This window comes from Miniopterus natalensis, chromosome X, assembly GCF_054644295.1.
Source record: "Miniopterus natalensis isolate mMinNat1 chromosome X, mMinNat1.hap1, whole genome shotgun sequence".
Classification (NCBI taxonomy): Eukaryota; Metazoa; Chordata; class Mammalia; order Chiroptera; family Miniopteridae; genus Miniopterus; species Miniopterus natalensis.
The window spans coordinates 62,846,051-62,868,164 of NC_142103.1; positions in this window are offsets into that span (position 1 = coordinate 62,846,051).

Sequence of the window (22,114 nt, forward strand, 5' to 3'; positions counted from 1 at the left end):
TAAATCAAGTCCCTGCTTGGAGTAAGGCACTCTGCTTCTTGTGACAGTGCCGCCATCTTCACGGAGCATGTATGATGTTTTAATATATTGCTGGATCCAGTTTGCTAGTATTTTATTGAGGATTTTAGCATCTATGTTGATCAGGGATATTGGCCAGTAATTTTTTATCTTTGTAGTGTTGTTATCTGGTTTTGGAATTAGAACAATGATGGCCTCATAAAAAGAGCTTGGGAATTTTCCCTCCTCCTGAATTTTCTGGAATAGTTTGAAGGAGGATGGGTGTTAATTCTTCTTTGAAAGTTTGATAAAACTCTCCTGTAAATCCATCTGGACTGAGTTTTGTTTGCAGGGAGTTTTTTGATTACTGCTTCAGTTTCATCTGTTGTTATCAGCTTATTCAGGTTTCCTGATTCTTCCTGACTCATCTTTGGTGGATTGTATGCTTCTAGGAATTTGTCCATTTCACCCAGGTTGTCCAGTATGTTGGCATATAGTTGCTCATACAATTTTCTTACAATTCTTTGTATTTCTCTTGGGTCAGTTGTTATATTGCCCCTTTCATTTCTAATTTTATTTATTTGGGCTCTCTCTATGTTTCTTCATGAGTGTGACTATAGGTCCATCTATTTTATTTATCTTTTCAAAGAACCAGCTCTTGGTTTCCTTGATCATTTGTATTGTTTTTTTTTTTTTTTTAGTCTCTATGTCATTAATTTCTGCTCTGATCTTTATTATTTTCTTCCTTCTACTTACTCAGGGCTTTTCTTGTTGTTCTCTTTCTAATTCTTTTAGTTGTGTTAGATGGTTTAGTAGAGTTTTTTCTTGTTGTAACGCTAGAAACTTTTCTCTCAGGAATGTTTTTTCTGTGTCCCAGAGATTTGAGGTTGTTGTCTATTCATTTTTGTTTTTTTCCAGAAAGTTTTTGATTGCTTCCTTGATCTCATTGGTAATCCATTCATTGTTTAATAACATGCTATGTAGCCTCCATGTGTTTGAATATTTTTGAGTTTTTTTATAGTGGTCGATTTCCAGTTTCATGGCATTTTGATCTCAGAAGATGCTTGATATGATTTCAATTTTCTTGAACTTGTAAAGCCATGCCTTGTGCCCTAACATGTGGTCATTTTTTGAGAATGTTCCATGTGAACTTGAGAAAAATGCATATTTTGCTGCTTTCGGATGAAACCTTCTGTAAATGTCAATTAAATCCATTAATATAGTGTGTCATTTAAGGTCTGTGCTTCCCTGTTGATTTTTTGTTTTGATGATCTGTTCAATGATGACAGTGGAGTGTTAAAGTCCTGCACTATGATTGTATTGCTGTCATCTCCAGCTTAAAGTCCATCAAGAAATTTTTTATGTATTTAGGTGCTCCTATATTGTGTGTGTGTGTGTGTGGGTTATTTTCTCCTGTTGGATTGATCCCTTTAGTATTATGTAGTGACCTCTCTTGCTATGGTCTTTATTTTGAAGTCAATTTTGTCAGAAATAAGTCTTGCTACTCCAGCTTTTCTTTCGTTACCATTTGCATGGAATATTTTTTTCCATCCTTTCAGTTTCAGCTTCTGTGAATCTTTTGCTCTCATATGGGTCTCTTGTAGATCACATATATATGGGCCTTGTTTTCTTATCCACTTAGCTACCTTATGTCTTTTGATTGGAGCATTTATTCCATTTACATTTAAGGTTACTATTGATATATACTTATTTAATGCCATTTTTTTCATTTTTGCCAATGTACCTTTCTCTCACTATTTCCTCTTCAAGCAATTCTTTTAGCATTCTTGCAATGTTGATTTGGTAGTACTGAACTTCTTTTTTTGTTTGTTTGTTTAAAAGATTACAGATGTCCCTTTTTCTCCCCAATGACCCTTTCCACCCCGTCTCAGTACTGAACTTTTTTAGTCTTCTTTTGTCTGAGAAGCTGTTTATTTTGCCTTCAATTTTATATGATAGCCTTGCTTGATAAAGCAGTCTTGGTTGCATGTTCTTTTTTTTTCATTACATTGAGAACATCATGCCACTCCCTTCTGTCCTGAAGTGTGTCTGTTTAGCAATCTGCTCTCAGCCTTATTGGTGTTTCCTTGTAGGTTACTGCTTGTCTCTCTCTTGCAGTCCTTAATATTCTCTCTTTGTCCTTGACATTTGCCATTTTAATTATGATGTGTCTTGGAGTGGGTCTCTTTGGATACCTCTTGTTTGGAACCCTCTGTGCTTACTGAACTTGTATGGCTTTCTCCTTCACCAGTGTAGGGAATTTTTCTGTCATTATTTTCTCCACCAGGCTCTCTATTCCTTGCTCACTTTCCTCCCCCTCAGGGATCCCAATGATGCAAATGTTGTTTCACTATATGTTGTCCCAACGTTTTCTTAAACTGTCCTCATGCTTTTTAAGTGTTTTTTTCTTTTTGCTGCTCTGACTGAGTGGTTTTTTCTACCTTATCTTCTAATTCACGTATTCTGTCCTCTGCTGCTTCACTGTGCCTGCTTTTAATTCCTTCCAGCATATTCTTGATATCAGATATAGTATCCTTCGTTTCTGCCTTGTTCTTATTTATCATATATAGCTCTTTTTTTATGCTTTCACTAAGTTCCTGGACCTTCCCATTAAGTGTCTTGTGGTTCTCATTAATTTCCTTGGGTATCTTTATGACCATTACTCTGAACTCTATTTCTGATAACTCCATCTCTTCAATGTCTTTTTCTGGTGATTTTTCCTTTTGTTTAGTTTGGTGGTTGTTTCTTTGTCATCCCATTTTAGCTATCTCTTTCCCTTTGTTCCTAAGTGTAAGCTATAACTACTATGACACCCAGTCTTTATGCAGTGGCCTTATGTAGTATGTGTCCTGTGGGTCTTGGCAGTAAAAGCTCCTTGAAGTCCTGAGTTGAATGCTCTAGTGATGTTCCTTGTGTGAGTTATGTGAACCCTCCTGTTTTCTTTGGGAGCTGATTGTTGGCTCGTTGATGTGTGGGATCAACTTTCTCCCTACAGAATTGACCTTAGCAGGATGTAGGCAGTTGGAGTTGGGAGTGCAAATCCAATCCTTCCTTTGAATGGGGTGACACAGGATCTCAGACTTCGAGAGGGGAGCTAGCTGTTTGCTTTCTATCTCTGTGGTTCTCTGTCAGAAACTATGAGGTGGGGGGCGGGGCTTGAGGAGGTTGCACCAGAGGCCCTGGCTCTGGAATATGACCCATTTTCCCTGTGTGGCTTCCCTAGCATGGATGTGCAGGCAGAGCTTCAAGGAAGAGAGCAAGGCTGTCCCCCTCTACTTGAGGTGTCACCTTCCCTTGGGAGGAAAAAGAGAGAGCTGCTTGCTTCTTTCTATCTCTGCAGTGCTCTGCCAGAGGCCTTGTTGGCATGCTCCAAGTGATTTAGGTCCAATGTCCAAGCTCTGCTTTGCACCCCATTCCTCCACTGGATATGAGAGTAGCAGAGCATTGCCAGCAGAATCTGGGAGGGGCGAGGCTAGTGTAATCCACCCTTTGATTGAGGTGGCGGGAGTTCTTAGCCCTCAAGACGGTAGGTAGATATTCTCCTTTAAACTCCATTCCAGAGCTCTGGAAAGGAAGCTCTTAAGGGAATGCACCATATTTCACAGTTCTGATTTGTGAGGCTGCACCTGCAGGGCAGAGTAGGTGGGGCTTGGAGTAATAGATCAAGGCTTCCCCCTCCACTTGGGGCAGAACTGGCTCTTTTGGGGTGTGGGAGAGAACTTGTCACCCCCCTCTGTCCTTGCAGCACACTGCCAGAGGCCCTGATGTAGACCTCCAAGGGAGTGGCTCCAGATGTCCCAGTTCTGACCTGCAGTTCCTCCCCCCTTTCAGTCTGCAAGTGCCTGGTGGCGTGAACAGGTTTTGAGAATGCAAATCCAGGTGGCCCCTTGTTGGAAATGGTATAGGGCCTCATCCCTCAAGAAGGGAGCTAGTCACTTGCTTTACAGCTCAGTGGCACCCCACCAGCTCTCTTGAAGAGATGCTCCTATTGGATCATACCAGATTTCAAAGTTCTGATTTGTGATCCTTTTTCCTTGCCAGCCTGCCCCTGCAAGATGGTGCAGGTGGAGTTTGGAGTGATAGCACAAGGCTGTCCCCTCTTCTTGGAGTTGCTCTGGCTCTTGTAGGGGGATGCCCTAGTGAAGGTCTCTGAGGGGGGTTCTAAACAACCACTTCTGGTTTACAAAAGAGCTGTGGATCTGCCCTAGGCTTGTGGTTCAGGCAGGTTTTGGAATTTAAATCCAGGCCGCCCCTTGTTGAGGGTTGTGCTGGGGCTTGGCTCTCAAGAAGGGAGCTAGGCACTTGCCCTACAGCTCAGGGGTACTTCACGAGAGCTCTTGAAGGGAAGCTCCTAGGGGACGCATCAGTTTCACTGTTCTGATTGGTGACCCCTTTTCCCAGAAAGTCTGCTCCTATAAGATGGTGCAGGTGAGCTTTTGAGTGTTAGCACAAGGTTGCCCCCTCTGCTTGGGGCTGCACTGGCTCTTGTGGGGGCAGTAGAGAGCTTGTCACCCCCTCTCTCCTTGCAGCTCACTGCCAGAGTCCTTGGTGAAGGTCTCTGAGGAGGAAGGCTCCAAAATTCCAGTTCTGGTTTACAGTTTGCTCCAGCTGTGGTTCTGAGCTTGGCTTGAGGTAGAGGCAGGTTTTGGAATGCAAATCTAGGCTTTGGGAATCGAATTCAGGTGGCCCCTTGTTGGGGTGGTGCAGGAACTTAACAGGTTAGTTAGTCTGCTGGCTTTCTGGCTTAGTGGTGCCCAGCCAAAGATCCTGAAGGGACGTTTGCAAGTGCACACCTCCCCCTTATTCCACAGCTGCCTTAGCCTGAGGCCCTGCCCAGGTCATTTTTCTTTGGGGATTGTGCCTGCCTACCCAGTGGGAGGGGGGAATATTGGCTCTTATTCCCCAGCCACTCAATTCAGTGTTCATCTAAGGCGGTCTATAGTTTCTCCAGAGGAAAAAGCACTGTTCAGGTCTATTTGGATACAGCCTACAGTTCTTTGTGCTAGACTCAATTGACAGGGTGGTGTTGCCAGTATTTGAAAAGCAGATTTAGTGCACTTTCTCCAGATGGTGCTGTAAAAAGAGAAGTGCTGAACCCAGGAAGATGGCGTCAGGAGATAATGTGGGATTTTGGCTTGGGACTGGGACCTCAGCAGCCTGCCTTCCCAATCTCCAGTACTATGCTACCCTGATCTTCTCCTTCTGGCTTCCATATGCCCTGAGTCTCCTTCCCTCCACCGGAGTCCCAGGTGAATGCCTGTGAGGTATTCTTAACAGAGAAGGCCCTGGATTCAGGCAGACTCCCTCCCCTTCCAGTGGGCCAATTCCCTGATTAGTTTTTGCTAACAAATGTTATGCAGGCTCTTCTTCCAGGCCCTGGTGTTCTGAGTTAGAGGTCGTGGTGTGGGATTGACATCCTTCTTTCCTCTGGGGGGCCTTTGGCAGCCACAGTATTTCTCAGGCTAAAACCACTGCCCTAGGTGCAGAGACCAGCCCTTTCCATCCCTCCACCCCTCTTATTAGTCTCTGTGTAGCTTGTTTTTCAATCCTTGAATATAATGCTCCTGTTCAGGTGTCTTTCTGTTGTTAATTCAGGTAAATTGCTCTAAGTTTTAGCTGTATCTCCAGTCTAGTGCCGGAGAAGGTTTATATTGTTTTCATCTATTCCACCACCATCTTCAATCTCCCTTATTTTTAAAATAAGAAAAGCAATAAAGATTTCTATTTTTCCTAACCTTTTAGCTGAGGAGTCCCATTTCTAGGTATTTTTCCTAAGGAAAGAATCAGAGACATGTACATGTCCAAAAACAAAACTAAAAATTATTCATTATGGAATTGTATATAATAGCAAAAAAAATTAAAATACCCCCTATTCAATAATTAGGTATTTTAGGTTTTTTAATAAAAGTTTTATTAAAACCATCTTAACCATCTTTAAGTGTTTAATTCAGTAGTGTTAAGTATATTCGCATTGTTGTGAATCAGGGCATTTGTTAATAAATTATGGCATACCTTAGGATGGAATATTATAACACCGTTAAATGGTTTATATTAGTATAATGACATGGAAAATGTTTATGACATGTCCATTGAGAAAAATCAGTTTATAAGATGATATGCAGAGTATTATTCTAATTTTGTTTTAAAGATATATTTTGTAAGCATGGGTAAAATAAGTCTGGAAGGATATACATTTAAATATTAACATATATTTCTGTAAACTGGCATTACTGGTTATTATTCCCCAAAGTTTTTGCAAGCAGCATGCATTAGTTTGGCACTCAAAAGAAAAAAGTAAATGTTATGGAAGAGAAAATGGTTTTATCTCTACAGTAATCAATTTTTCTTTATCTATCTGTGCACTGAAAATTGTCCATTAGACTGTAACTATAATATGGGCAGGGATTAGGTGGGTTTTGTTTGTTTTGTTTCATCAACTGAGGATATTTTTTCTATTACTTTTTCAGAGACAGTGGAAGGAGAGAGAGAGAGAGAGAGAGAGAGAGAGAGAGAGAGAGAGAGAGAGATGTGAGAGAGACATTAATTGGTTGCCTTCCACTCCTGCACCAACCAGAGCCAGGGATTGAGCCTGCAATCAAGGTACATGCCCTTGGCTGGAATTGAACCTCAAACACTTCAGCCCATGGGCCGACATTCTAACTACTGAGCAAAACAGGCTATGTGGTTTTTTCAATTGCCCTTTATGCTTCCTGCCATATACTGTTCTGCATTCAATAAACGTTGACTTACTGCGTACGTGCATGTGCATACATATAAGCCTATGTACCTAGGTGGGCATGCATATTTAAATATAACAACCTCACCCTAGCAGGTTTGGCTCAGTGGTTAAAGAGTTGGCATGTGGGCTGAAGGGTCCTGAGTTCAATTCTGGCTAAGGGCACATACATTTGTTGCAGGCTCGATCACCAGTCCAGGTCAGGGCGAGTGCAAGAGGCAACCAATCAATGTGTTTCTCCCACATCAATGTCTCTCTCTCCCCCATCCACTCTCCCTGAAAAGTAATGAAAAAAAATCCTTGGGTGAAGATTAAAAAATAAAATAATAAATAAATAAATACATCTACTTCTTTCTTATCACTACTGAGAAAAAAAGGGAAATGAAGGTTTTTGAAAAGTGCTGTAGTTCTACAGGCCTTTTGCCATTTTGGGGATAGGAAACACTTGCCAAGGCAAATTACAAAGTACAAAATTACCATGAAATATTTGGGGGTTCATATCAGTCAAGTGTTAATTTTAGACCAAGCAATTATATTTTTTCTTTTATTATTTCCTGATAATCTATTCTATTTTTTTTGTTTCTTTATCTTTATTGTTGAAAATATTACAGATGTCCCCTTTTTACCCACATGATCTCCTCCACCTTGCATCCACTCCACCCCCACGCCTTCTCCATACCAATGTCTGTGTCCATGAGTTATGCTTATACACATAAAAGTTCTTTGATTAATCTCTCCCCATCAGTTCCCCCTCCCCCCTTCCCTCTGAGATCCCTCAATCTTTTCCTTGCTTCTATGTCTCTCGATCCATTTTGTTCATCAGTTTATTTTGTTTATTATATTCCACATATAAGTGCAATCATGTGATACTTGTCTTTCCCTGGCTGGATTATTTCACTTAGAATAATACTCTCTAGTTCCCTCCATGCTGTGCCAAAGGATAAAAGATGCTTATATTTTACATCTGCATAGTATTCCATGGTGTGAATGTCCTACAGCTTTTTTATCCACTCATCTACTGATGGGCACTTGGAATGTTTCCAGATCTTAGTTATTGTAAATTGTGCTACTATTAACATCGGGGTGCAAAAGTTCTTTCTGATTGGAGTTTCGGGTTCCTTAGGATATATTCCTAGAAGTGGGTCAAATGGCAAGTCGATTTGTAATCTTTTGAGGAAACTTCCTACTGCTTTGCATAATGGCTGCACCAGTCTACATTCCAACCAGCAGTGTACTAGGGTTCCCTTTTCTTCACACTCTCCCCAGCACTTTTCCTTCATTGATTTGTTGATGATAGCCATTCTGACAGTTGTGAAGTGATACGTCATTAAGGTTTTAATTTGCAAATCTCTGATGATTAGTGATGCTGAACATTTTTTTATGTCTCTTGGCCATCTGTATGTCCTCTTTGGAGAAGTGTCTATTTAGGTCCTCTGCCCAGTTTTTAATTGGAGTGTTTGTCTTCCTTTTGTTAAGTTGTGTTAGTTCCTTATATAATTTGGATGTTAATCCTTTATAAGATTTGACACTGGCAAATATGTTCTCCCATACAGTGGGCTGCCTTTTCATTTTGTTGCTGGTTAATTTTGCTGTACAGAAGCTTTTTATTTTGATGCAGTTCCATTTGTTTATTTTCTCCTTAGTTTCTCTTGCTCTAGGAGATGCTATGACAGATGTCTGAGATTTTGCTGTCTATGTTTTCCTCTAGCATTTTTATGGTTTCATGTCTTACATTTAAGTCTTTTATCCATTTTGAATTTACTTTTGTGTATGGTGTAAGTTGGTGGTCTAGTTTCATTTTTTTGCTTGTACCTGTCCAATTTTCTCAACACCATTTATTGAAGAGACTATCTTTACTCAATTTTATGTTCTTCCCTCCTTTGTCAAATGTTAATTGACCATAATGGCCTGGATCTATTTCTAGGGCCTATGTTCCATTCCACTAATCTATATGTCCATTCTTTTGCCAGTACCAGGCTGTTTTGATTACAGTGGCTTTGTAGTATAACTTGATATCTGATACTGTGATCCTTCACTTTGTTACTCTTTCTGAAGATTGTGTGGCTATTTGAAGTGTTTTCTGGTTTCATATAAATTTTTGAAGTGTTTGTTCTAGATCTGTGAAATATGCTGTTGGTATTTTAATAGGGATTGCATTGAATTTATAGATTGGGTAGTATGGACATTTTAATTATGTTAATTCTTCCAGTCCATGAACATGGTATATTTTTCCATTTGTTTATGTTTTCCTTTGTTTATTTATTTTTTCAGTGACCCGTAGTTTACTGAGTAAATGTCTTATACATCTTTGGTTAAGTTTATACTTAGGTATCTTATTTTTTTATTTGCAATGGTAAATGGGATTGTTTTTTTAGTTTCTCTTTCTGAGAGTTCGTTATTGGTGTACAAAATTTTGTATCTTGCTACTTTGCTGAATTCATTGATTAAGTCTAGTAGTTTTTTGGTGGAGTTTTTAGGATTTTCTATGTACAATATTATGTCAACTGCACACAATGACAGTTTTGTTTCCTCCTTTCCAATTTAGATGCTTTTAATGTTTTCTTCTTGTCTGATTGCTATGATTATGACTTCCAGTATTATGTTGAATAAGAGTGTTGAAAGTGAACACCCCTGTCCTGTTCCTGTTCTTAGGGGTAATGGTTTTAGTTTTTGCCCATTAAGTATTACGTTGGCTGTAGGTTTGTCATATATGGCCTGTATTATATTGAGGTATGATACCTCTATTCCCACTTTGCTGAGAGTTTTTATCAAAAATGGTTGTTGGATTTTATCAAATGTTTTTCTGCATCTATTGATATGATAATGTGATTTTTGTCTTTCAGTTTGTTTATATGATGTATCACGTTTATTGATTTGCAAATATTGTACCAACCTTGCATCCCTGGAAAAAATTCCACTTGGTCATGGAGTATGGTCTTTTTAATATATTTCTGAATCAGATTTTTAATTTTTATTTATTTTTTTTTTTAAAAATATATCTTTATTGATTTCAGAGAGAGGAAAGGAGAGGGAGAGAGAGAGAGAGAAACATCAATGATGAGAGTCGTTGATCGACTGCCTCCTGCATGCCCTCGACTGGGGATGGATCCCACAGCCCGGGCATGTGCCCTGACCAGGAATCAAACCCTGATCGCCTGGATCCTAGGTCGACGCTCAACTGCTGAGCCACACCCGGCCAGGCTGAATCAGATTTTTTAATGTTTTGTTGAGGATTTTAGCATGTATGTTCACCAGAGATATTGGCCTGTAATTATCTTTCTTTGTAGTGTCTTTATCTGGTTTTGGAATTAAGCTAATGCTGGCCTCATAAAAAGAGTTTGTAAGTGGTCTTTCCTCTTGGAGTTTTTGAAATAATTTAAAGAGGGTAGGTGTTAATTCTTCTTTGAATGGTAAAACACCCCTGTGAAGCCATCTGGCCAAGGGCTTTTTTGTGCTGGGAGCCCTTGATTACTGCCTCAACTTCATCAGTAGTTATTGGCTTATTCAGGCTTTCTGACTCCTCCTGATTGAGTTTTGGATGGTTGTATTTTTCTAGGAATTTATCCATTTCATCCAGGTTGTCCACCTTGGTGGCATATAGTTGTTCATAGTATTTTCTTACAATCCTTTGTATTTCTTTTGGGCTAGTTATTATTTCACTTGTTTCATTTCTGATTTTGTTTATTTGGTTTCTCTCTCTTTTTTATTGATGAGTGTGGCTAAAGGTTCATCAACCTTGTTTATCTCTTCAAAGAACCAGCTCTTGGTTTTCATTGACCTTTTGTATCGTATTTTTAGTCTTTATGTCATTTATTTCTGCTCTGATCTTTACTATTTCTTTTTCTTCTACTTACTCTGGACTTTTCTTGTTGTTCTCTTTTTAAGTTTTTTAAGTTGTAGGGTTAGAGAGTCTATTAGAAGTTTTTCTTGTTTTTTTGATGTATGCTTGTAATGCTATGAACTTCCCTCTCAAGAGTGCTTTCATTGTCTTCCATAGATTTGGAGTTATTGTGTGTTCATTTTCATTTGTATCCAGGAAGTTTCTGATTTTTTTCTCAATCTCTTTGGTAACCCAGTCATTGTTTAAAAACATGCTTTTTAGCCTCCATGTGTTTCAGTGTTTTTTACTGTTTTTATTGTAGTTGATTTCTATTTTCATGCCACTGTGGTCCAAGAACAAAGTTGATATTATTTCAATATTCTTGAACTTGTAGAGACTTGTTTTGTGTCCTAACATGTGGTCTATCCTTGAGAAGGCCCCCTGTGCACTTGAGAAGAATGTATATTTTGCAACTTTGGGGTGGAATGTTCTGTAAATGTCAGTTAAACCCATCTGATTTAGTGTGTCATTTAGGGTGACTGTTTCCTTGTTGATTTTTTGTCTGGAAGATCTATCCAGTGAAGTCAGTGGAGTGTTAAAGTCCCTTAGTATGACTGTATTGCTGTCAATCTCTCTATTAAATTCCTCTAGAAGTCTTTTTATAAATTTAGGTGCAGCTATATTGGGTGCATATCTGTTTATCAAGGTTATATCCTCTTGTTGGATCGATCCCTTTAGTATTATGTAATGACCTTTCTAGTCTCTCCTTATGGTCTTCATTTTGAAGTCTATTTTGTCCGATATGAGTATTGCTGTCTCAGCTGATTTTTCATTTCCATTTGCATGGAAAATTTTTCCATCCCTTCACCCTCATCCTGTGTGAGTCTTTTGTTCTGAAGTGTGTCTCTTATAGATAGCATATATTTGGGTCATGTTTTCTTATCCATTCAGCCACCCTATATATTTTTATTGGGGGCATTTAATCCATTTACATTTTTAAAATATATCTTTATTGATTTCAAAGAGAGGAAAGGAGAGGGAGAGAGAGAGATAGAAACATCAATGATGAGAGAGTTACTGATAGAGCCCACAACCCGGGCATGTGCCCTGACTGGGAATCGAACCCCGATTGCCTGGATCCTAGCTCGATGCTCAACCACTGAGCCACGCCCAGGCGGCCTCCATTTACATTTAAGGTTATTATTGAAATATACTTATCTTCTGGCATTTTATTTTTTTATGCCTATGTTTCTCATTCTCTTTATTTCTACTTCTAATTATAGCAGTCCTTTTAACATTTCCTATAATCCTTGTTTTGTAGTGATAAATTCCTTTAGCCTTTTTTTTTTGTCTGAGACCCTCTTTATTTCACCACCTATCTTGATTGGTGATCTTGTTGGATAGAGTAGTCTTGGTTTCAGGTCCTTGTTTTGCATTACCTTGAATACTTCATGCCATTCCCTTCTGACCTCTAGAGTTTTTGATGAACAATCAGCTGACAGCCAGGCATGACTCAGTGGTTGAGCATAGACCTAGGATCCAGGAGATCTAAGTTTGATTCCCAGTCAGGGTACATGCCCAGGTTGCGGGCTCAATTCCCTGTCAGGAATGTGCAGCTGGCAGCCAATCAGTGATTCTCTCTCATCATTGATGTTTCTATCTCTCTTTCCCTCTGCCTTCGTCTCTCTGAAATCAATAAAGATATATTTAAAAGAAAAAAAAAGAAAAGTCAGCTGACAGCTGTATGGGGGCTCCTTTGTAGGTAACAGACTGATTTCTCTAGCTTCCTTTAAAATTCTCTGTCTTGAATTTTTGGCATTTTAATTATGATGTGTCTGGGCTTGGGCCTTTTTGGATTCTTCTTGGTTGGGACTCTCTGTATTTCCTGAACTTGTATGACTTTTTCCTTCACCAAGTTAGGGAAGTTTTCTACAATTATTTCATCAAACTGGTTCTCTAACCCCTGCCTAGTTTTGACCTCCTCTGACACTCCTATAATATGAATATTGTTACCTTTCATGCTGTTCCACAGCTCCTTTAAACCGTCCTCTTGTTTTTTAATTGTTTTTTCTTTTTGAGCCTCTGATTGAGTGTTTTGTTTTTGTTTTCTACCCTGTCTTCTAATTCACTAATCTGATCCTCAGCTTCCTCTAATCTGCTGTTTATTCCTTCCAATGTATTCTTTATTTCTGCTATATCATTTTTCACTTCTGACTCGTCACTTTTCATAGTTTCTATATCTTTTTTCATGCTGCTGAGCATCCTTACAATCAGTATTTTGAACTCTATTTCTGAGAGATTTCTTATCTATATTTCATTTAGGTCTTTTTCTGGACACTTCTCTTATTCTTTCATTTTAGGCTTGTTTTTTGGTCTCCCCATTTTGCCTACTATTTTTAGTTTGTTTCTAAGTATTAGGAAGATCTGCTAGGACTCTCAGTCTTTTTTGAGGGTCTCTGGTAGAGGCCAATGTCAGATGCAGTTTGTGACTTGCCCTGAGTACCCTGTTTGGAGCTACCAATAGCCCTAGGCTTGAGATCTCTGCTGGGGCTGGGTGCGTTTGGGCAGGACCAAGATGCACACCAAAGCCTGCTTTTCTAAGGCCTGGATCCAGAAGCAGATCAGGCAAAGACTCAAAGCACCCTGAGGTCTGCCTCTGCCTGCAAATTGATTAATCTGATTCTCTTAATGACCCTAAGGTGTAGAAGCTCCACAGGGTGGGGCTGCTGCTTGTTATCAGTCTATTAACAAGCCTCAGGCTGTAGAAACAACTATGGGGAAGGGGACCACTTTTCCAGCTGAAAATTGTATGCCCGAGAAAGGTGTCCTCCACAGTTTGGGGGAATTACTGGGCATAGAAATCTAGACAGGCATCCCCTCATCTCACTCTCCAGATCCCACAACCCCAGACTCTCCCACACAGCTCCAGTCCACTCCACTCCTCCTCCACCGGAGCCCAAGGTGAGTGGCTCCACAGGAAACCTTGTCCGTTGGCTCTTTAATAAGGTGCCTGCAGTTCCAGCTGCCCCTCCCTGGCAGACAGAAACCCCACTGTTTTTCACAGCCAGATATTATGTGAGCACCTTTCTTAGTTCTGATGCTCTTGGCTGGGAAACCCAGCCTGGGGTTTAGGCCCCAGAGTCCTCAGTGGGAACCTCCTCGCTGCGGTGTCCCCTTGGACCTTCAGCTGCTGCCTGTGGGAGCCCAGCCAGCCCTCTTGCACCTCTGCACATCCTACCAGTCTCTATACATTCTCCACTTATCCTCCTTGGTTATGAGGGTGTTCTCAAGCTACTTTTCAGTTGATTTTCAGGATAGTTTTTCTATGTTTTAGTTGTAAATCCAGATTGGTCCTAGGAGAGTGTCAATGTAGCTTCCACTCAGTCTGCTGCCACCTTGATCCCCTCCAAACAGTTATTTTCTAGTACGATCTCTGTATGGGTGATATTTGGTCTAAGCCAAATCTCCTAGATTCTACTAATTAGCCTACCTACAAAGTTTATTGGAAATATTTAAGTAAAAATTTTTACCACATACCACTGCAACTGGTAAAGGACTCTGCATGAACTGAAGAGGCCTAAGCTTCTTTTGCATTCATTTTTAGCACTCGTGACTTCTATATCCTCTAATCTCTTCCATTATCACTCCTACCAGTCCTGCCATGATTTCCTGGTTGCAACTCCCAAACACACCTGGAGTTAAAGATGACAGTGGCAATGTGCATGAGCTTTGGAATGGCATGATTTATGCTACTGGTGCAATTGTGACTAGAACCCCAAAGACTGTAAAGACAATCTTACTCTATAATTAGCTCCCCATTCATCACCATGATTGAGTTGGCTGACCTAGCTGACCTAGGTATTTCATCCTTGGGCATCCCTTCCTGAGCTGTGTGCACTTCTGTCAAGAAGGTCACCCTTCCCAGTCAGCTATTGGTATCATTTCTAAACAAGAAGAAGCCTGATTAACTGTACATTTTCTGTCCAAGTAACAAGTTAATCTCATCAAATAGTGTTCTCCATTACTAGGTCAATTTGGAAAACACATCTTTTCCTTCTCTAATTTGAAATATGGCACAATATATGAGATAACACTACTGTATTTTTTGACATTGTATTGACATCCAGGGTCAAAATATATGAACACTCATAGATCCAATATTTGCAATGATTGGAATTTTAAACATGCCATTACAAAATGTGGTATATATAGTGGAATATTATTCAACATTAAAAATTTAAAACAAGGAAGTAAAAAAAGGCCATTAAAATGACTTGTAAGACAAGGCTATTACTGAATAGCATTTCACAGGACTTATTTCCACTCTGAATTTGGAGAAACAAGGAATTCTTGTTAGGGAACCAAGAGTCCATCATGAGAAACACAAGACTGAACTTAAAAGGGACCTAAACATTAGGAATGGGAGGAAGAGGTAACACAGAGGCAGTTACCCTGAAATATCTACTGTTCATTGGGCACAAGATAAGAAACAATCAAGCCATTCTTACAATGCTGAGAATGGTCCAGAGGCAGAGTTGCGTCATTTTAATTTGTCATTATATTTGACATTTTAATTCAGTTTCTTTTTTAAAGATGCTTTGTTGAGAAATGATTGACACAGTGATTAGTCCATACATATAAATTCTGATGTTTTGACATATGTATATCACCAGGAAGTCCTCAAATGAAGATAATGAATATATCCATCCCCTCAAGTTTTCCTCATCATTTTCCAAACCCCATCCCCATCCACTGTCTATAGATTATTTTACATCTTGAAAGTTTTATATAAATAGAATCAAACAGTAAGTACTTTCTTCTGACTTGTTTCACTCATCAGATTTATTCAGAAATTCATCCATTATATAGATAGCATGTTTTGTTTACCCACGCATCTGTTAATGGACATCTGTCTTTATTTTTGACTGTTATTAATAATGTTGCTATGATCATTTGTGTATATGTTTTTGTATGGACTTATGCTTTTAGTTCTCTTCGGTAAATACTTAGGAGTGAAATGGCTGGATCACATGGAAGATGTGTTTTACCTTTGTAAGAAATTACCAAACAGTTTTGCAAAGTGATTTTACTAGTTTTCATTCCCATATGCAGCACATGAAAGTGCTAGCTGTTCCACATCCTTACCAACATTTAGTATAATCAACATTTTTGTTTTAGCCATTTATTTATCAATTGGATGTGAAATGGTATAGTAGTTTCCTATTGCTGCTGTACAAATTACCATGAACTTAATGGCTTAAAACACAAATTGAGTATCTTATAGTTCTGGAAGTTAAATGTTTGAAATGAGTCTTATAGGACTAAAATCAAGGTGTCTGCGGGACTGTATGCTTTCTGGAGGCTCCATTACCTTTCCTTTTTCATCTTGTAGAGGCTACCTACATTCCTTGGGCCATGAATGGCCTCTTTATCTATCTTCAAAGCACATCATTCTAACCTTTGCTTCTGTTGTCACATATATTTCTTTCAACTCTGATATTCCAACTTCTCTCTTAAAAGGACTCTGGTGATTATACTTGGTTCATACAGATAATACAAGATAACCTTCCAAGATCAAGATCCTTAACTTGATACCTGGAAACCCTTTTTACAAGGTAAGGTGACATATTCACAGGTTTCAGGGATTAAGATGTGGGCATCTTGGGGGATAGAAGCATTTATTTAGCCTATCACAACTGATTTCTCATTGTGTGTGTTTTTCAAAGCTTCAGATATAATTTACATAACATAAAATTCACCCTTTTAAAATGTTCAATAGTTTTTAGTATATTTACATAGTTTTGCAGCCATAACCATTAATTTGAGAACATTTTTATCACCCCAATAAGAAACATCACAGTAATTAGTACTTCCTCTTACTTGTTTTCCCCTCCCTTTCTCCAGCTCTTGGCAACCATTAATCTCATATCGGTATTTATGGATTTTCTAACTCACTAATATAAATGTAATCATACAATATGTGGTCTGTTGTGACTGGATTTTCCACTTAGCATGTTTTCAATGTCCATCCATTTTGTAACATATATCAGCTCTTCATTTATTTCTATGTCTAAACAGTACTCTATTTATAGATATACCACATATTGTGTATCCATTGATCGGATGATGAACAATTTAGTTGTTTTCACTTTTTTGCTATTATGAATAATGCTGCTATGAACATTGTATGCAAATTTTTGTGTGGACATATGTTTTCATTTCTCATGGAATATTATTTCTCTTAGAATTGCTGAGTCATATGGTCCTTCTATGTTTTACTTTTTGAGGAACTGACAAATTATTTTCACAAGTGGCCACAAATTTTAAATTCCCACTAGCAAAATATGAAGGTTCAGATTTTTATATGTCCTCACTAATATTTGTAATTGTTTATCTTTTTTATTATAACCATTGTAGCATGTGGGAAGTATTGTCTCATTGTGGTTTTGATTAACATTTTCCTGAAAAGTAAAGATGTTGAACATCTTTTCATGTAATTATTGGCCATTTATTCTTTGGAGAAATACCTATTCATATTAATTGCTTGTTTTTAATTGGGTTATTTGCCTTTTAATTGTTGAGAAATAAGAGCTTCATTATATATTCTAGGTACAGTTCCTTATCAGATATATGATTTGCAAATATTTTACATCATTATCTGTTCCCCCCCCCTCCATTTTCTAAATGGTTTCCTTTGAAGCACAAAAGCTTTTAACTTTGATGAAGTCCAATTTTATCTATTTTCCTTTTGTTGCTTGTGCTTTTGGTGTCATTGTCAAACTCAAGGTCACAAAGATTTATTCTTATATTTTCTTCTAAGGGCTTTTTAATTTTAGCTCTTACATTGAGGTCTTTAATCCATTTTGAGTTAATTTTTGTGTATAATGAAAGGAAAGAATCCAACTTCATCCTTTTGATGAGTGTTTTTATAATGAAAGGGTATTGGATTTAATCAAATGTTTTTCCACACCTCTTGAAACAATCATGTAGTTTTTGTTCTTTATCTATAATATGGTGTGCAGATGCTTCTCAACTTACACTGGGGTTACATCCCAATAAATGCATTTTAAGTTGAAAATGTCATTAGTCAAAAATGCATCTAAGACTGGTGTAGCCACTGAGGAAAATAGTATGGAGTTTCTTCAAAAAATTAAAAATGGACCTGCCATTTGACCAAGTGATTTCACTTCTGGGAATATATACTAAGAAACCAAAAACACCAATTAGAAAGAACTTATACACCCCTATGTTCATAGAAGCACAATTTACAATAGCTAAGATCTGGAAACAACTCAAGTGTTCACCAGTAGATGAGTGGATAAAAAACTGTGGTACATTTACACCATAGAATACTATGCAGCTGTAAAAAAGAAGAGTCTCTTACCCTTTGGGACAGCATGGGTGGACCTGGAGAGGATTATGCTAAGTGAAATAAGCCAGTCAGAGAAAGACAAGCACCACGTGATCTCACTCCTATGTAGAATCTAATGAACAAATGAACAAAATAAACTGATGAACAAGACAGATATAGAAATATAGAGCCAAGGAGAAGTTGGACGGATTTCAGAGGGAAGGTAGGGGTGGAGAGTGGGGTGAGAAATTAATCAAAGAACTTAGATGCATTTCTATATGACCTATGGACAGAGACAATAGTGTGGAGAAGACCTGGGGGGGGGGCAGGGGTAGATGCCAGGTGGAGGGGACCAATGGAGGGGGGAAAGGGGATATCAGCAATACTTTCAACAATAAATAATAAAAATTTAAAAATGCATTTAATACACCTAACCTACCAAACACCATAGCTTAGTCCAGTCTACCTTAAATGTCCTCAGAACACTTACATTAGCCTATAGTTGGGTGATTATCTTGAGTTTTATCTCAAGAGTAATTGCCTTTCTTCTTCTCACCAGAAGCAAGAGACACAAATGGGTGCTATTTAGACATGATAGTATACAAAAACACAATATCCAAAACAAAACAAAACACTAACACCACAGTATACTATAAAGTATCAGTTGTTTACCCTTGTAATCATGTGGCTGAACTGGAGCTGCAGCTTGCTGCTGCTGCTCAATATCATGAGAGTATCATACTACCTACTGCTTTTCCACCATTGTGAAGTAAAAAAATCCTAAATTGAGCCATCATAAGTCAGGGATTGTCTGTGTTATATTGATTGATTTTCATATTTAACACAAGATACCCTTCTTGGACTAAGTCTCACTTGGTTGTGCTATATAATACTTTCTATATATTGCTGTATTCAAGTTGCTAGTTATTTTGTTGAGCATTTTTGTATCTATGTGCACAAGAGATTTTCAGACCAGTTAATTTTGTCTGAGGTCACTTGCTTCCAGCCTAAAGAACTTCCTTTAATTTTTTTTTTTTTTTTTTTTGGTAAGGCAGGTCTGCTAGCAATAAATTCTCTGTTTTTACTTATTTGAGAACATCTTTATTTTGCCTTTATTATTATAAGATAGCTTTGCTGGATATGAGATATTGATTGACAGAGGTTTTCTTTCAGCACTTTGAATATATTATCTTTCTGCTCTCCATTGTTTCTGATTAGAAGTCAGCTGTTAATCTCATGGGGGTTTACTGTATGTGATGAGCCATTTTTCTCTTGCTGCTTTCAAGATTTTCTCTTTGTATTTTAATATTTTTACTATGATGTGTGTTGGTGTAGATTTCTGCATTTATCTTATTTATAGTTCTTTGAGCTTTTAAGATTTGGAGATTAATGTTTTTCATCAAGTCTCAGAAATTTTCAGGCATTATTTATTTGAATATTTTTCTGCCTCTTTTCTCTTTTCTCATGGTACTCCTTTTACGCATATGTTAGTGCACTTAATTTTGTTTGTACACCTGTCTAAGGATCTGTTCATATTTATTTTTTCTTTATTCTTAAAATTGCATAATCTTTATTGATATATTTTCAAATTCACTAATTTTTTTTTTCCTGTCAGTTCAAACATATTCTTTCAAATCACCTGGATTACCTCTAGTGGTTTTTTTTAATGTCATGGGATTTAATTTTTTTCTAGTTTTTAAAAGTTTTTGTTGATTTCAGAGAGAGAAAGGGCGAGGGAGAGAGAGATAAAAATATCAATGATGAGAGAGAATCATCAATCAGCTGCCTCCTGCACACCCCCTACTGGGGATAGAGTCCAAAACCCAGATATGTGCCCTGACTGGGAATAGAACCATGATCTCCTGGTTCATGGGTCAATGCTCAACCACTGAGCAACACTGGCTGTGCGAAGTTTTCATTTTTATTATTATACTTTTGAACTCCAGAGTTTTAGCTTTAAAAAGAAATAATTTTAAAAATAATTTATATCTTCATATTCATGTGTGTTTTTTTATTGAAATATTGTCATAACGCCTTCCTTAATTCACTAAGCAAGGTTTCTTCTAGCTCTTTGAACATATTTATTATAATAGCAATTCTGAAGTATTTGTCTCGTAAATCTGACAGCTAAGACCTCTCACTGGCAGTTTGAGTTTTTGCTTTTTTTCCCTGTCGTTGTTTTTGCAATATATACAACTGTCTATTTCCCCTGCAATGTGCAGACCTAATGCCATTCCTCAGAAGATACAGCTTTGGTATGTATGCAGTCACCCTGAGATGATAGTGGCTTTATCAAGGTTCTTTTTGTCTCTTTCTAGATCTCTCTGTTAAGCAGTCTGCCTCTATTGGTAACATGCAGAGTTTTTAAGCACTATACTAATTTCTGGCTAATTGCTCTACTGTTTTCAGCAATGCCCTGTGGCATAAATTGCTACTCAGTCTGATCCAATTAAACTCTTTGCAGAGGAATTTTTTGAAGTCATCTTTTGATTTTTGTTTTGACTCCAAGAAGGCTTTTATTATCTGTCTCTTCTCCTCATTCTCTCTAATAAATTTGCCTATAGTTAAACCTTTTCTTCTCATGAAACTACTGGCCTCTCCTTAATTGTTTAGCACTAAAATTTCCATTGTTTCAAGAGCACCCTTTGGCTTGTGTTTCTCCACACTTTTTTCCCAAATAAAGGTAGTTCCCTTGGAGATGGCATCAGAGTTCTCTGTTTTTATGGCTCACCTCTTTCTCTCGGTAAAACTTCTGTTTTAAACCCTTTCTCCAAAGCCAGGGTTGGCCTGTATCAGAGTGACTCAACTGCTTTATAAGCAGAGTGTGTCTTGCCTCTCTTGATGTGGAAACTATCCTATAAATAAGCTGTGATTGGGGGCAACTATTTTGGCTCTCCATGCCTAGGTGAGCGCTTCCATACTATGAGTTAAGACTAGCTGGGGAACAAGGGTCCCCAGTCCTCTCAGTCATGCTTGGTTGGAATAGAGTGAAAAAATGGATTTGGGAAAGTGAGAAATGCTTGTTACCTGCCCTTCCTGAAGAGAAACACTATCTTCCTTGATACACCTGCTTGGAGAGGAGCTTCTGTCACTGAGCTTGAGAATCTCATTGTTTTTACCAAGATTTAATAGATTTACTTGAATAAATATCTCTTCATTTGCTCTATACCCTTAGGAAAATTTCCGGAGACTATAAATGGTTGTTTTTAAAAAATAATTTTTACTGCCTTGGCTGGGTGGCTCAGTTGGTTGGAACTTCTCCAATACAACAAAAAAGTTGTGGGTTTGATGCCCAATCTAGGCACATACCTGGGTTGTAGGTTTAATCTCTAGTTGGGGTGCATGTGGGAGTGACCAACCAGTGTTTCTCACATTGATGTTTCTCTCTCCCTATCCTTATCTCTCTAAAAATCTATAAAAAACAATTCCTCAGGGGAGCAAGGCGGCTGCGTTTTAACAGGAGGCTGAATTCCCTTGATCCTAGCCTTGGACTGGATTTGTAGCTAAAATACTGTGAGGTCAGCTTGAAAAAACAAGAGAAGTGTAGCTGATAGGACATATTTTGTCTAAGGAGCACGGAAGAAACAATGTAGAGACTGGTAAGAGAGGGGGAGTCACAGAAAAGGAGAGCCCCCCTGGAACCAGGGCTTGGCAGAGAGGCCTGAGTGATATTGGCTACAAAGCTCCCTCTCCTTTGGAATGTGGGCTCACATCCCCATGCAGGGATCCCAAACCTGTAGCAGCAGAGACTGGAAGGAGATCTTGCATAGCACTAGGCAGAGGGATCTAGGGGAACTCTGTCTGCCTGGGAGGCTGGGTCTGTACTTTCTCAGTGAAAGAGCATGCATGCCTAAGGTTGGCAGCTTCAGCAGAAGTTCACCCTGGGCTCTGACTGCTGGAAAGTCTGTGCCATAGTGTGTGGCTCCAGAATAGAAAGAAGCCTGAGGGCTGCACCCAGCAGTGACCTAAAGGGACCCTCTACTTTCCTGAAAGGTATTGTAAAGAGGCCCAGACTGTGTGTAAACTGTGTGGTATGGGGAAGGGGAAGAGGACTCTTCCACCTCCTGAGCAAGATTGAAACAACTCCCCGCACTTGTGGAGGACACAGACTGCTCCTGCCAGTGGAGCTGGCAGCAGTGCAAATCAGGGATTTTTGACTCACAGTGAGGAGAGTTGGGAACATAAGCAGAGTTGGAATTCTTGACCCCAG